Below are 16,287 nucleotides of genomic sequence, written 5' to 3'. Positions count from 1 at the left end.
AACTGGTAATGAATATCTGCAAACTAAGGTGTGGTCATCCTTAAATGATTCTGATACTAGGCTTATGGTAAAAAGTTTTCTGACTTGGAAAACCCACTTGAGTCAATTTTGTTATAACCTTCAAAAACAGGATCACATTTGCACCACAATAAGGCAGAATAGTACTTTAGTGAAGTATATTTTCTTCAAGAAGATATACTGCCATTTGGAAATATGCCCAAAGGGCAATAAAATTGTACATACTCCTTTTGCAAAAAAATGATTGTTAAAAACTACTATTGCATGTACTTAGAAAAATAAATTAAATATTTTTAAAATTTGAATGCTAAAATTTTTCTTGATATGTAATTAGGGAGAAAAACATATTATTTTTTTAGGTTTTTTCTTTGCAAGGCAGATGGGGTTAAGTGGCTTGCCCAAGGCCACACAGCTAGGTAATTATTAAGTGTCTGAGGTCACATTTGAACCCAGGTACTCCTGACTCCAAGGCTGGTGCTTTATCCACTATGCCAAAAAATATTATTTTAAAAAAGAAGATATTCTATCTCTTTATATTATCCAATTCCTTTTCTAAATGTTCACCAACCATCTCAAAAGTAACAGGTTCTAATATTATGTCAGAAATCAGTTAAATTCACTGGTTTATAATTTACAGATGTCATTTCTCTCCCCTTTTTTAACCTTAGGACAATATTTGTCCTTCTCCAACTCTTCAATACTTCTCCAAGGCTCTATGACTTTTTCAGAAATCATTGACAATGGGTCAATGATTGAATTCCCTAGATACAAGGCACATCAGTCAGCTCTTTTGATCTCCTAGAACCATAGTTTGTCCAGGTGTGATAGCTTTAATTCTAAAGGACAACCAAGTGTTCTCTTACTATCTCCCTGCTTAACTTGAGTATTAACACCCCACCACTCATGTTTGTTCTGTCCTTTCCAGTTCAAAAATCATTCATTCAGTTTAGTAGAAAAAGAAAAAAGAGCAAACCAGAAGCTTGATAAGAGCTAAGTAGTTCTAGTTTTGGTTATTATTATCTTAAATATTGAGCCTATCCTTCTTCAATTGTCTCTTTCTGTCAAAGGACTAATAAAAAGTCTCTTTTTGTTATCCTTAACTTTCTTTACCAACCTTTTGCTCATCCTGAACTAAAGGAAACCTGCACCATTCTTACAAGATAATGTCATATTTGGATGTTCATCCTCCATTACCTGTCTTTTCTTCCATATTCTGTATATCTTTATGAATCTGCATAGTTGGAGAATTCTGTATTCACAAAAGTCTCTTCAGACTCTTTCCTATCATATGAACTGACCCTTTTGTGTCATCTAAATTTTGTTGTCTCCCTCCTTAGAGGACTGCCTTGAGATCCTACTTAGCCATTTATTTAATTTTCCAAATATGCTTTCCCAAAATCAAGGATGCAAATCAAACTATTTTGGACTTTCTTTTTCTTCTTTACTAGAAATTCTAAGATATACTGGTCCATTCCCTGAAAGATTCCAGTAATTCCCTCCCCTATAACTGGTTACTTCTTATTGATGAGAATTAGATTCAGAATAGATTTTCCCTTATTAGGTCCTTTAAAGGATGGAATTATTGTTAAGGCAAGTCAAGAAATTATTAACTAGTCTGCTTATGACAGGGAGAGAGAGAAAAAGGAGCCCTGGTACATTCCTGATATTGTTGCCATGCCTCTGTACCAAATATACAATCTTTTTCTAAACTCATTAATTTCCTCTTTCTGTTCAAATGGCCTATAATATATCTCAATGAAAAAAATCATTCTTGTTTTATTAATCTTCATACAAATATTGTCTTTTCTACTTTTTGCCTATTATTACTGGATTTCCTTGCATGAGTTTATGTTAAGAGTATATGATACTCTTCCATCCACCTTTAAATTTCTAGAACAATATGTCATAGGTCTTATCCAACCAGATTTCAGTGAAACTTGGTGGTCAAATTTACATCCTTGAGTTAGGATCTCTAGTTTATTTTGTTTGTTACCTATAACCTCTGCATTTCTACATAGGCATTTGTGGCCATGATTTTTCTAACTCACATTTTTTGGATTTTGTCTCCTTTGAAATTTTTACTATACCTACTGCTAATCTTTCTCTTATATTTCTCTCCTCAGTGTTCAGCTTGGTGGATATAAATAGATCATTTTCTCTTTTCCCTTTTCTTTTCAACTTAAAGCTTTTTTGATTAGATTTGCACAACTCTGGGAAACTACATTCTACCCTTTTTAAAGGATAGTTCATTCATGGACAGGAGTTTGTCATTTCTAATCAGATAATCAAAAAATTTCAGAATTAAAAGGAACCCTGGCAGCAAAAAAGGAATTTCATCATAGCACACCTGACAATGGTCATCAAACCTCTGCTTGAAGACTTCCAAGGATGGGAATTCCATCTTCCAAGTTGGTCCATTACACTGTTATACAATGCTACTAAAAGATGTTATCTTGACATAAAATCTGAAGTTTTCTCTCAGCAATTTCTACCAATTATTTCTAGTTCTATCCTGTAAGGTCAAACAGGATAAATCTAATGTCTCCTTCACATGACAGTCCTTCAAATAGTTGAATAGAATTATCATATTCAGGGTCTTCTTCTGGCCAAATATTCTTAGTTCCTTCAACTGAACTTCACATTCTCACTAAAAGCATTTCACCATCCTAATTGCCCATTTACTACTTATAAAATATAATATTCCAGATGTGATATGTCCAAAGCAAAGGAGAAGAATCACTACCTCTTTGCTTCAAAGCTACTCCTACTCCTGTCTAAATGATGTGTTGGAGTGAATGTGGGACAACTGGAACACTAATACATTGTTGGTGAAGTTGTGAACTGATCCAACTTTCTGGAGAACAATTTGGAATTGTGCCAAAGGGTGATAAAACTGTATGCGCTCTGATTCAGCATTACCACTACCAGGCCTGAAGTCCAAAGAAATCCAAAGAAAGGGCAAAAAATCCAAACATGCAAAAATATTCACTACTCTTCTTTGTAGTGGCAAAGAATTAGAAATTGAAGACATACCCATCAGTTGGGGGATGGCTGAACAAATTGTGGTATATGAATGTGATGCAATACTTGTTCTATAAGAAATCATAAGGGATGGGACTTAAGAATAGACTGGAAAGACTTACATGGACTGATTGTAGAATGAAATGAGCAGAACAACATGTGATGATGATCAGCTATGATGGACTTATTCATTTCAGCAGCACAATAATGAAAGATAATTCTAAAAGACTTGTGGTGGAAAATATCATCCACATCCAGAGAAGGAACTATGGAGTTTAAATGCAGACCACAGCTTATTATCTTCAATTTTTAAAAGTTGTCTTAGGTATTATATTTTTCTATTTTGATTTGATTATTAATATGGATATATGTCTAGCATGATTAACCTATATTAACTTACTTTTGAGGGGAAGGGAGGAGGGAAGGGAGGGAAGAGAAAAAATATAAGACTGAAAACCTAGCTAAAAAATTACTGTTGATAACTTCCATTGCATGTAACTAGGAAAAATAAAATATTTAAAAAACAAACATGCCCTCTAAATTATAGAAAGTTAAAAAAAAAAAACCCTACCCCAGTCTCAAGATTGAAATAGCTCCCTGGCTGCCATATCACACTCAGTTGAGTTTTCAGTCCACTAAAAACATTAGATTTCTTTTAGACAATCTGCCACCAAACTAAATCCCTCATCACTCTTAACATTTATTGTAAAGTTTATTTCTGAATCCCCAAAATTTTTTCCTGTTGAATTTTATTTTATAAGTGTAATTGGGACTCAAGCCTATTTGTATAAAACTATTCCTTATTAGTGGAGTCTGATTTCTTCCATTCTTGAACTTGAAAAGAGGAAAGCTTTTATCTTCTGGCTTCTAGCTTCAAGAAAAGAAATATGTGGGTCCAGGTCCCCTTCAGGAAGAAGGCCCTGAAGACAGAGGACAACTGGGGAAAAGTATAAATACATACAAACACATTTATATGAGAACTTTGATCATGTTGCCTATCCTAAGTTTACCACACAGAGACTCTTATGGGACACACCCTCTCATCTGAACTGACTCCAGGGGTACTCCACCTCCATTTCACTGATCTTTCTTTCTCACTTCCTCGGTTGTCAGGCTGGAAAATGTCTTGTTCTGACATTTTATTGCTTTTGCCACTCCAGAATTCTATTTGAGGCATTATTTTAATGCTGTTTGGAGGAGAATGTTGGGAGAGCTCAGCTGAGTTCTTTCTCTATTCTACCATATTGACTGCCTTCCCTTGTCCCCCCCGCTCCCGAAATCTCTTTCCTATAAAGGATAGTGACTGGGAGTGAAGTTTGAATCTATAAGTCCACTAAATTAATAATATTTGACAAACAAGAAGGGGGAAAACAGATATAATTCTAGCCCAGAACCCTATCTCTCTACAGAAGGTAAGATGGCCAGTCCTGTGGTACCAATTTCCTGCTTCTCTTTCTGGAAGGGATCTGTCTGTATTAGAGAGGGCTGGGCAAAGGATATTCTGGAGAGGCGGCTAGGTGGTGTAGTGGATAAAGCACCAGCCTTGGAGTCAGGAGTACTTGGGTTCAAATCTGGTCTCAGACACTTAATGATTACCTAGCTGTGTAGCCTTGGGCAAGCCACTTAACCCCATTTGCTTTGCAAAAATCTTTTAAAAAAAAAAGGAGATTCTGGAAATGTCTATTCCCACCTCCCTTCTAGTCAAATCTAGACAGACCTACATGGACACAAATAAGGTACATATTTGATAAACACCTATAACCTATGTAAGATTCAGTCTAATGCTTTAACCTTTCAGGACCTTTTTGAATCCTCACTATGTTATCCTCATTGTGAACTATTCCTTACAGTTTTATGTCAATTGAAAATTTGATAAGGATTCTATGATATTACCCAAAATCACTGATAAAATTATAAGCAGCACAAGATGAAGCACAAATCTCTGGGATATTCTACAGGATATTTATTTCAAACTAACATTGAAACATCAATGATCATATTTAAGTATTCTAACTATACTCAAAGAATCTTCCAAATCTCAATGGAGATTAAAAGTCACTTCATCCTATGGTTTAATAGGTTAAAATATAAACAATTCTCAATCTATTAAAGTAATTCCTTTCAACCAAGTCAAAACAGAAAGCTTATGTGCCAGGTTGAGGGTAATTAATGGGCCACAAATTTGTCATTTACTTAGGGGGAAGTCTACCCCAAGCTTGTGAAGACTTTCCCAGGTGGAATGGACTGACGAGAATAATTTGTTCCAAAGGTCATACAGTTGACTGAAGCAAGCACTAGAAAACATTTAGAGCTTGGTCAGACATTGAAGATGTTGAAGTCATCCACTGAATACCAGGCCATCACAGTCATTCTGACTTTTGTCTAGTCACTGGATTTCTATGACTCTGAAGGAGTGAGACTGTTGACTGATGACTCTGCATCACTTATATGCAGTTCACACCTAAGTCAAGACTTCATCCTATGATGTCATTGGTCCTCTTCAAAATCAAAGTACAAACAATAGCAACCAGTTCCAAATTTATATAATTGTATTAACCTCAGTGAAAATCAAGGTAAATTATTCAAAAATATTCCCTTCATCATTTTAGAAATTATGTCATAAAAGGAAATAAATTTAGACAGACAGGATTTGTTCTTGACAGAGCCATATATTCTGACTCTTTGTGACCTTTGTAATTTTTTTTACTAAACGTTCACTATGTCTTTAATGATTCATTCTTTGATTTTCCAAAGTCAGTTAAGTGTTGATCACTGGCTTATAATTTGATGAGTTTAATTCACTTCCATTTTTTGAAAATAAGACCATTTGTCCTTTGAGATTTTGTATCCTGAATCATTCTTTCTAGGTTTCTTCTGGTATTGTCATTTGAATTCACACAAATCACTAGTAGCTTGAAGTCACCCATTTTGACAGATTTTAAGAGGTCCTCTGCAAATTTTGGGTGCATGTCCCAGGAAGGCATTAGGCTTCCCTATTGTTGCTAACTGGTTTTCAGAAAAGCTACCTAAATACCTCTTAGCTATGAGTCATCAACCACTACTACTTGTGTTTTCTTCCTTTCAATTTTTACTTGACAGTTCCTAAATTTCAATATTTCCTGTAGGGCAAGCATCTGAACCCCTTCCAGAGAATCCAACCTCATCCTCTTTGGAAAGAGTTTCATAGCTGTTTCTTAGTTTGAAGTGTTCATTAATATCTTCTTCCTTTTTCCTGAGTCACTTTTTTTCCACCCTCTAACATTATGACACAGGTCAGAATTACCCTCTGCCTCTTCAGAGATGTCTGTTTTGTTTGCACATCAAAATCTTTCAGTTTTTATTTTGTTGTTCTTGTCTATTTAAGGGGCACTTCATTCTCCTTTATAATCACGAAAGTGGAGAAGCATTGAAATAGGTCCAACATGACCATAAAGGCAAAACTTAAGGGGAAAAGAGGGAAACAAAATACTCCATCTCTCAGCTCCAGACATTCCAGGCTGTTCCCCCTTGAATGGAATGATTTCTCTACTCTGTTCTAAATCCACAAGCTTCCTTTTTGAAAGCATAAATTAAATCCCACCTATAGCAAATCTTGCCTAATCCTTTTAAATTCCAGTGCCTTCCCTCTATTAATTATTCTTGTTTATCCTGTGTGGAGCTTGCTTTGTATATATTGGTTTGCATTTTGTCTCCTGCAGCTATCTTTTCCTTTCTTTTTATATGCCAGAATTTGACACAGTGCCAAGCAAATAGTAGGCACTTAAATGTTTGATTGATTGGTTCCATTCTAGGTTTTCTGGACACATCTCTCTCCTAGATCTCCTTTTATATATCTGACTACATCATATCAGATGTCTTTTCTGGATCATTATTCTTGTTCTGTCTGCTAACTATGGGCATATTCTCTAATCTGCATTCTTCTTTGTCTATGTCTTCTCTCTCTGATTTCTATGCAGATGACTTCATAATTATCTAACCAGCCTTAATCTCTCTCCTGCATTCCAGTAGTATGTCACCAACTGCCAATTGAATATGTCAAACTGGATGCCCCATAGACCATGTCAAAATCAAAATAACCAAACTAGAACTCAGTATTTTTCTTTCATATCCATTCCTCTCTTAGCTTCTCTTTTTTTCTGATAAATATACCATCATCTTTCTAGTCAGTTATCCAAGTTTATCACCTTAGAGTCATCCTCAATTCTGTCAATCAATATATAAAATTAAGAAATAAATATTTTATACCCTACTCTCTTTTTTGCTGATTTTTTTCTCTTTCTCTTCCCAGAAGGGGTTAAGATGCCAGCTACCTTTCAAAATCTCACAAGATTCTCCATATCGAAGAGGAGGAAAAGATACAAAAAGAAATAGAATCTGTCCCAGTTGTCCAACTCCCTCATTTTATAAAAGTGGGAATTCAGGCTCAGAGAAATTAAGTGAACAAGGTTATGGATGTAATAGAGTTGATATTTGTATCCAGATCTTTTCATTGCAAAGTGCTCTTTGTTCTATGCTATACATCAAATCAACAAGTACTCATTAAAGCATTGACTATGTGGTAGGCATTGTTCTTAACTGGAGATTTGACAAGCAAAAAAGAAAGACTAACCCTGTCCTCAAAGAGCTTACAATCTAATGTGGAAAGATCCCTAAAATAGTGCTGAAAAGGACGGGGCCACAGAAGGTACTTGTGCAAAGGCATGGTGACTGACAGAGGAGCATGGATAGAATTAAAAGGTAAATACATATTCATCCAGTATAGATGAGGATATGGTTGCTAGATATTCTAATATTTTAATAAATTGATTGAAGAAGTAACATACAGATCAATAAATCTTTAATGTCTTTGGAACTGACTTATTCTGTAAAAGGATACTTCCTAAAACTTAAATTTCTAAGAAAAAATAGATTCAAACTGAATTTCAAGTTTCTTAGGATCACCTTAACATTTTTATTAAGGAGTAATACAGAAGGGAATTTAAATGAAAGCTAATGATCATTTATAGGTCTCAAAATCCTTGTTCACAGAAACTACAGCTTCACTCTTTAATGATAAAATAAGAAAACAAGGCTGACTAAAGCTGTTTTTTGAAGCCTAATTTTCAAGTTATTTATAGGGGTAGCTGGATAAAATGAGTATAGGGCCTAGAGTAAGGAAGACTCATCTTCCTGAGTTCAAATCTGGTCTCAGATTCATACTAGCTGCATGACCCTTGACAAGTCAACTAACCCTGTTTGCTTTTGTTTCCTCATTTCCAAAATGAACTAGAGAGGAATGTCAAACCACTCCAGAGATTTTGCCAAGAAAACCCCAAATGGGGTCATGAAGAATCAGGCAAGTCTGGATACCAAAAACAACTTAGAAGTTTTTTTTAGTCCAACTATTGAAAAATATTGCAAGGACAACAATATCATATTTAAAGTATTATTGATTTTGGATAATAATATCCCAGGTTATCCTATTACATTTGCTTCATTATATGAGAATATGAGCTTGCAAATTCTCCAAAATGTGTATAAAGAACTCTGAATGTAGTAGCAATATATGAAGATTTAAAGAAAGAGAAGAAATTTCAGTCTACACTGATAAATATTTTAATCAATAATAACTTTTCATCATGTGGGATTATGGGTTTGGCTTTCAGTTATAATATATAGTAATTTTTTAAATGTGCTTTCTATAGTTAAACAAATCAGAAATACATTTTTCTTATCTCTTGTTATATTAATAAACTGATGAAAAACTCATTTTTAAACATTCTCATTACATTAGGCTATAATCAATTATTTTATTTTCCATACAAATATATCTTCAAAAAAATTAAAATTAAATTAATTCCAGCACTCCATGGAATTCATTATTCACACTATTTGGGACTTAGCCTTATTCCTTTTGCATTTTATTTTCTTTACTCTTCATCAGTTCAAGAAAAATCTTCATTTTTTTTTAATTTCTCAGATGTTGCCTTAACTTTTCAAAAGCAAATGAATATAACTATTATTATTTTTCATTCTTAACTTACTAAAAAACTTTGTAGCAAAAATGAAATAATTGAACTTTATCCCTTTAAAAGCACAACTAGTGCCTGATAATCAATAGGCATAGAACTTCTGAGCTTAATAGAAGTGAAAAGGTTTGGTAGAAATTTCAGATCTTTTGTTCCCTAAGAATAAATTGTATTATCTAGCTTTTTAAGATTTAATAAGGATAACTAGCATTAGTCTTTCATTATGCATTCAATTTCTCATGTGATCCTCAAAACCCACTAAGGCAGGGACTAGTGGCATTATTATACCCATTTTAAAGAAATGAAAACAGAAGCTCATGAAGTTTGCTTAACTCTCCAGGAATCATGCAGCTAGTTCAGAGTGAGGATTTGAACCCAGATTTCCTCCAGATACAAGTCCAACACACTTCAATCACATTCTTGCTTTTTTCACCTATCTTTTTCCATACCACCTATTCCTTAGCCTTAGTGGCCCAAGGTAGTGCCTTGAGGCTTTTTTCAGGTAGCAAGTATATAGACACCTACCAGTTGTGTGACCCTGGGAAAGTCCCTCAAACCTATTTGCTTCAGTTTCTTCATCTTTAAAATGAGCTAGAGAAGGAAATGGCAAACCTGTCTAATTAACTTTGTCAAGAAAACCCCAAATGAAATCCCCCCAAATTAAGCGTAACTTAAAACAGTGGAACAGCAACAAAAGCTGTGTGAGTCTGAGCAAGTCATTTAATCACTTTGTCTCAGTTTCCTTATCTGTAAAATTACAGATAAGGAAAATCTTTAATAAACAGATAATAAATATAATAAAGTAATAAAATATGTAATAAACAGATTTTAATGTTTTTAATTTAATTAATCTGTTTATTAATATAACATCAAAGAATAGGAAAAATGCATTTCTGAATTGTTCAGCTTTAGAAAGCACATTTTAAAAAATTTCTGTATTACTCCCTAAGTTGTTGGAAGATCAAATGAGAATAACAATTGTAAAACCCTTAGCAGAATTTCTCCCTCATAATAAGTGACATATAAGAATTAGTAATTTGGTGGTCTCAGTCCCACTTCCAAATCCCTCCCTAAATGTGGCTCAATCAGATAATATTGAGTTACTGCCACCCCCCCCCTTAATATCCAAGATAGGGAGAGGTTTCTCCTGTATGAGTTGAGACTATCTTCATTGTCAAAATGGGAAGTAGATGGCACAATGGATGAAGCACTGGGCCCAGAGTCAGGAAGACCCAAGTACAAATTCATCTCAGATATTAGCTGTGTGACTTTGAGTAACTCATTCAACCCAACTCTCTCAGTTTGCTCATCTATAGAATTGGAATAATAATAGTACTCACCTCACAGATGTGTTTTAAAGATCAAATGGCATAATATTTGTAAAACGTTCAGCATAGAGCAGGTCTGACATACTTAATAAATACTTGTTGTCTTCCCCTTCCCCAAAATGAAGAGATATGAACTATTAATCAATTAATTCAAATAATTATAGAAGTAACCTTGAATAATTCAAGTCCTAGAAAAGGTCTCTAGGGCTAAATATTCTAATATGATTCTCAATATCAATCAAACTAAACAAATTTCCATTTTAATTTATGTTATAAAGAAATTGCCTCAAAGTACACATAAATGAAATCTCCCTTTCTCCATTACCTCTCTGACATTCCTTTAATTCAGTACAATTGTGTAAACATTATCATTTGACAACTTATATGACCTCATATCCATTTTTTTATTTGCTTAAAAGAAATTTTTTCTTATTTCAATAAATATCAGAACATATAATATTCAAGATCCATTTTGTCCGATACACTAAAGTCAAAAAGCAAATTAAAAGAATTGCTAATTTTGTTGTGGAAGGAATGTAACATTCTGGCCCTGAGAGTGCATCTGACCCAGAAAACTAGAATTTTCTCTTTCTGTGATAATGACAGCCTGTCTATTTGGCAGGCAAAACTGATTTCCTTTTTTCCAATTAAAAATATGAAAAGGATATTAAATCAAATACAATGTAAAGGCAAAAAAGTGCCAATATCCTATGATACACCAAGTCTTTGTTCATTTCCTCACCTGTTAGTGTCCCATATCCAAATTTCTTTTACACACATTTTATATTTGTTGATTATATCCCATTACTACTTCTAAAAAAAAGCATTCAATTGAGCATAGGGGTTGGTTTTGTTAAACCCTGGGAAAAAGTGGACTAGTAAATACTATTAAATAAATGCTCAATGAAGTCAATAATAATATTAGATTTAAATTTTAGGAGGAAACTAGGTGGTTCAGTGAAAAGAGTACTGAACTTGGAGTCAGGAAGATCTGAGTTCAAATTTGACTTCAAACACTTAGTAGTTATGTAATCCTGGGCAAGATCCTTAACCTGTTTGCCTCAGTTTCCTCATCTACAAAATGTGCTAGAGAAGGAAATAATAAGTGTTTTTACTAAGAAACCCCATGGACAGTGTGGTCCATGGGGTCATGAAGACTCAGATATAACTAAACAACAAAATAAATTCTAAATATTATTTCTATAATGATTAAAAGGATTTCTTCACAACTCTGTCATCTATTTAACATTATTATCAGTTTATAGACAAGAAAACTGAAAGGTAAAACACAGATAATAAAGGTTGAAATAGGTTTGAAACCAGGCTTTTGGATTCCAAAACTAATGCTCTCTATATTATACTACATCTACCTATCATTCAGGTTAATTTGATTTCTGCACAATGTAGCACTTTCTATAAATACAAAATAAATCATGAATAAGTAATTTCTCAAGGTAATTCAAGTGAAAATGATGTAATTTTGTCACATCTGAATGTTTTAAGCATTGCTATATTTGGTAAAATAATAAATACCTCTCAAATTTTAATTCTTCTCAAATTTCTATTAAATCTGAGTTCAATTCAACTCAGTGGGGCAGATATAGATTAGGATTTGTATAGCTATTGACCTGACAAATTCATATTAATGATTACCAAATTTGTGAGGGTTAAAGGAGAAATCTGAAGCACAAGACCAGGATAAAAAGATCTAGTTCAAAAGGGAACCAGTCAATTAATCAATAGACACTTATTAAGTATGTATTTGACACTGTATTGAGTCTTCAGGATGCAAAGAAAGTTAAAAAACAAAACCAGGGGCAGCTAGGTGGTACAGTGGATAGAGTACCAGCCCTGGAGTCAGGAGGACATAAGTTCAAATGTGACCTCATACACTTAATAATAATTACCTAGCTGTGTGACCTTAAGCAAGTCACTTAGCCCCATTGCCTTAAATAAATATTAAAAAAAAAACAAGCAAAGTACATGATCCCTTCCCTCAAAGAATATGCATTTTAATGGGAGAGACAATATTGTGTTAATAAAAATTGAACAAAATATTAAAATGTTAAGTTTATTTCTTACTAATATGAAATTCCAAAAAATTACAATGCTTTCTCCCCTTTTATTGCAAAAGCCAAATAGGGCAAGTAAAAAGAGAAGGAGGGAAGGAAGGGGGAATGGAGAGAAGGAAAGGAGGAAAGGAAGGTGGAAAGGGAAGAAGGGATGAGAAAAGGGAAGAGGAGAGGAAGTTATACTACTCTTTGATCCAGCAATTCTCTTTTGGAGCCTATACTCTGTTATCCAATAATCTCCTCCCTCAAAGAACTACCAGTTTATAAATTTTAATAGTAACCATATGATTCAATGCATAGATTTTTTTTGGTTCTGAAGTTAGGAAGACCTGAGTTCAAATCTAGTCTTAGACAATTACAAGCTATATGACATTGTATAAGTCACTTAACCTCTCTTTTCCTTCAGTTTCTTCAAATGCAAAATGCAGACAATAATAGCACAAATACTCAAATGAGATAAATACAAAATATTCAACACAGTGCCTGGAACAATAGCCTGGAACAATAAATGCTTATTTCCTCCCTATTTGCTAGGGGATGGAGAGTTGATAGAGCATTGGATTTTGATCAGGAGGAACTCAGTTCATATGATCAGTTAGATCCTGAGTGAGTTAACTATTTTGTATCTCAGTTTCCTCCCTTGTAAAATGAGAGGTTTGAACTTGCCCTCCGATGTGCTTCCCAACTCTTTGATCCTATAAATGAAGAAAAAATGGAAACAAGTCACACATCCAACAACAGGGAGAATGGTTAACTAAATTGCTGAACATAATGCAATCAAGATAGACAAAGATGAGGAATACAAAGAAATCTAGAATGGAAAGTAAAAACAGAAGGAAGGAAAAGCGAATGAGAAATAGAGTAACAAAGACTGAAGAGTGACATGTAGAAGGAAGGAGTTGTTATGGTGGTTTAAGGACTGAAGATCATTCATTTAAATTATCTGTATTGGGGATGGCTAGGTGGTGCAGTGGATAGAGTACTGGCCCTGGAGTCAGGAGTACCTGAATTCAAATCCAGTCGCAGACATTTAATAATTACCTAGCTTTGTGGCCTTGGGCAAGCCACTTAACCCCGTTTGCCTTGCAAAAAAACTAAAAAAATTTGTCTGTATTTATGTTCAACATTAAGTTTTCCATAGAACATATACTATAAATAGATAATCTCTGGCTCTCTATGTACAGACATAAATTTGTCACCTTTGCATGCAGATAATAGAAGCTCTTATCTGCCTGGACCATTTGGGTTTTAAGCACCATTTAGAATCCTTCAGAATCAATAGGTGAGAAAGAGTTCTTCTAGTATGATGCAACTATCTTGAGAGACTTTGCTCTGGGCAGCAATATAGACTATGTCTGATTCATTGGTCCAGAAGGTTGGTGGGAGGAACAAGAGCAGAAAAGAAAGCAAGCAGAGCAAGAACAGAGAATATTCAATATGCTTTGAGCCTTTGGACACACTGCCGCTTGAGCCAATTTGTTCTTTTCAAGTGTTGCAGTTAAATCATTCATATTTCATCATTTAACAAGCAGAATTTAAAACGTCGCTGAAGATGAAAGGTAAAATTTTTATGTTTGGTGCTTGCCTCCTCTTTATTCATTTTCCCACCTTTTCCCAGATCATCTGCTATGATTAAAGTAGGGATGAAGATTACAAAGCAGGGAGAAGCTCATTTTGGAATTGCTCTTTAATTAGAATAGTAGTACCTCTTCCCTCTCAATTAAACTGAAGTATTTTATATAATTGTTCAAAAATCTGCTATGTAATTTAATTCAAATTACTAAGGTTTTTAGATTAAGGAGATTTTTAGATTAAGAACATGGACAGAGACTTGATTTATGATTTCATTGGTATAAGCAATTTCCAGGTGAGAAAATTTTCTGTCAGTTCAGGTCAGTCTCAATTAAATTCTGCTTGTTAAATAAAATCACTGTGTGTGTGTGTGTGTGTGTGTGTGTGTGTGTGTAAAAATATGTGTTATAATTGAACCTGATCTTTCTGAGGTTAGATCACTACCCGTTATGTTACATTGCTTGCTTCTCTTATAAATTATACCATCACCAAATTTAACATGGCTACTCCTCACTTAATAACTGTGCTTTGGTATGGTTTAATCTAGGGTTTTTTGGAGGGAGGGTAGAGAGAGATTTTTCTCAGTTATATGTTTCTTAGGATATTATAAAAAATAACCATAAAACTATTTGGAAAGGAAATATGTGAATTTAAAATATCAAAATGATTTTGCCATTCAACAGTGGTTATCAGTTCTAAGTCTTAATTGAACAGAGGGCAGGGACTTGGAACTGAAGGTCAAAGCCCTATCTCAGAATTTTGCTGAAATCTATCAGGAAAAGCTGTCAGTGTCATATTCAGATATTTTCCTTTTAGAAAAATGAACCATTGTTAGATATTAGTAGAGGAGTTCAAAATTTGCTGCTAATTGAGGAAACCTAAAACTACCTGTATCTGATGGTCTAAGATTAATTTGACAGAATTTATCTTTTTATCTCAATCACAAAGTGAGAATAAAAGATATGCATAATAAGAATGCCATTGAATATAATTTTGCTTCCTTAAGCATTTAGTCAATTTTTTTAATGTTCAAAAATTCTGAGTTTCATACAAATTTACACCAAACATTCAATGACTATTTTGAAAAAATAATTTTGTCCTGATATGAATTCCTGAAAACATAGGCTGAGCACTTGCCTTCTTTTCTACTCTTGTTCCTCCCACCAAACTTCTGGACCAATGAATCATGATAAGGCCACACCATGGCCATGATGGACATCATGGACATGATAAGGCCAGACTATAAAGTTTCCCTAGCAAGGGCTACATAGCTACAGCTGACAATCATGTCAAACATTAACAAGAAAGTGTGTAAAGTCAGGTAGTAAATGTGGCCTAAACTAAGCAAAGACATTTTGATTGCCATTGAATATAAAAAATACGTAAGAAGTATGTAAGAAACAACTTTCCTTGTCCTTTAAATGTATAGTTTCTTACACAATAAAGTAAAAATTAAATATCTGGGGGAATGTGCTTGAATTAATTATATGGGTTTCCATACTTCTTCCTTTAAGTTTCTGAGTAAAACAGATTTGTTTCTTCCTTGGCTCTAAGATTATGTTGAGGAAGAAATGTAGGAGAGGGTAGTATGAAAATTCAAGGCTTCATTTGTCACTTAAATTTGAGACATAGAAAAATGCAGGTGTTAAAAAAGGGTAAAAAGTATAGAGCTTCAATAAATAGATATTGACTGCAGACAGGTAATTTAGTGGTAACTAATGTAGAGATATTACACCAAAGTGTGTTTTAGCACAATTTAAAACTATAAATCATCATTTGGGATATTAAAAAAGGGAAATTTCCATGTACTCTTCATTAGGATATCCCATTTTTCTACCTTGTTGTGGTTTAATCATTTTCAGTTGTGTAGAACTCTTGAATTTTGAGGGGTTTTCTTGGTAAAAACTCTGGTGTGGCTTGCCATTTCCTTTTTCAGCTCATTTTTATAGAAGAGGAATTCAGGCAAACAGGGTTAAATGACTTGCCAGGGTAATTCAGCTAGTAAGTGTCTAAAGCTTAATTTGAATCCACAAAGTTAAGTTTTCCTTATTCCAGGTCCAATCTATCCATTGTACCACCTAGTTGACCCTTTTGAAACATAGACCTAATTTTTTTTCTTTAAAAATTTCATCGATTCAATTATGCAATTACTGTCTAAATAAAATACAACTATAACATAAGAAATGATGAACTAATTGCTTTTTAAAAATATGGAAACTTGCATAAAATGATGAAAAGAAAAATGAACAAAGCAAGAGAATGTACACA

The sequence above is a fragment of the Macrotis lagotis genome, chromosome X (genome assembly GCF_037893015.1).
Source record: "Macrotis lagotis isolate mMagLag1 chromosome X, bilby.v1.9.chrom.fasta, whole genome shotgun sequence".
NCBI lineage: Eukaryota > Metazoa > Chordata > Mammalia > Peramelemorphia > Peramelidae > Macrotis > Macrotis lagotis.
The sequence above is the reverse complement of the archived record's forward strand: the minus strand, read 5'-3'. Positions refer to the sequence as shown.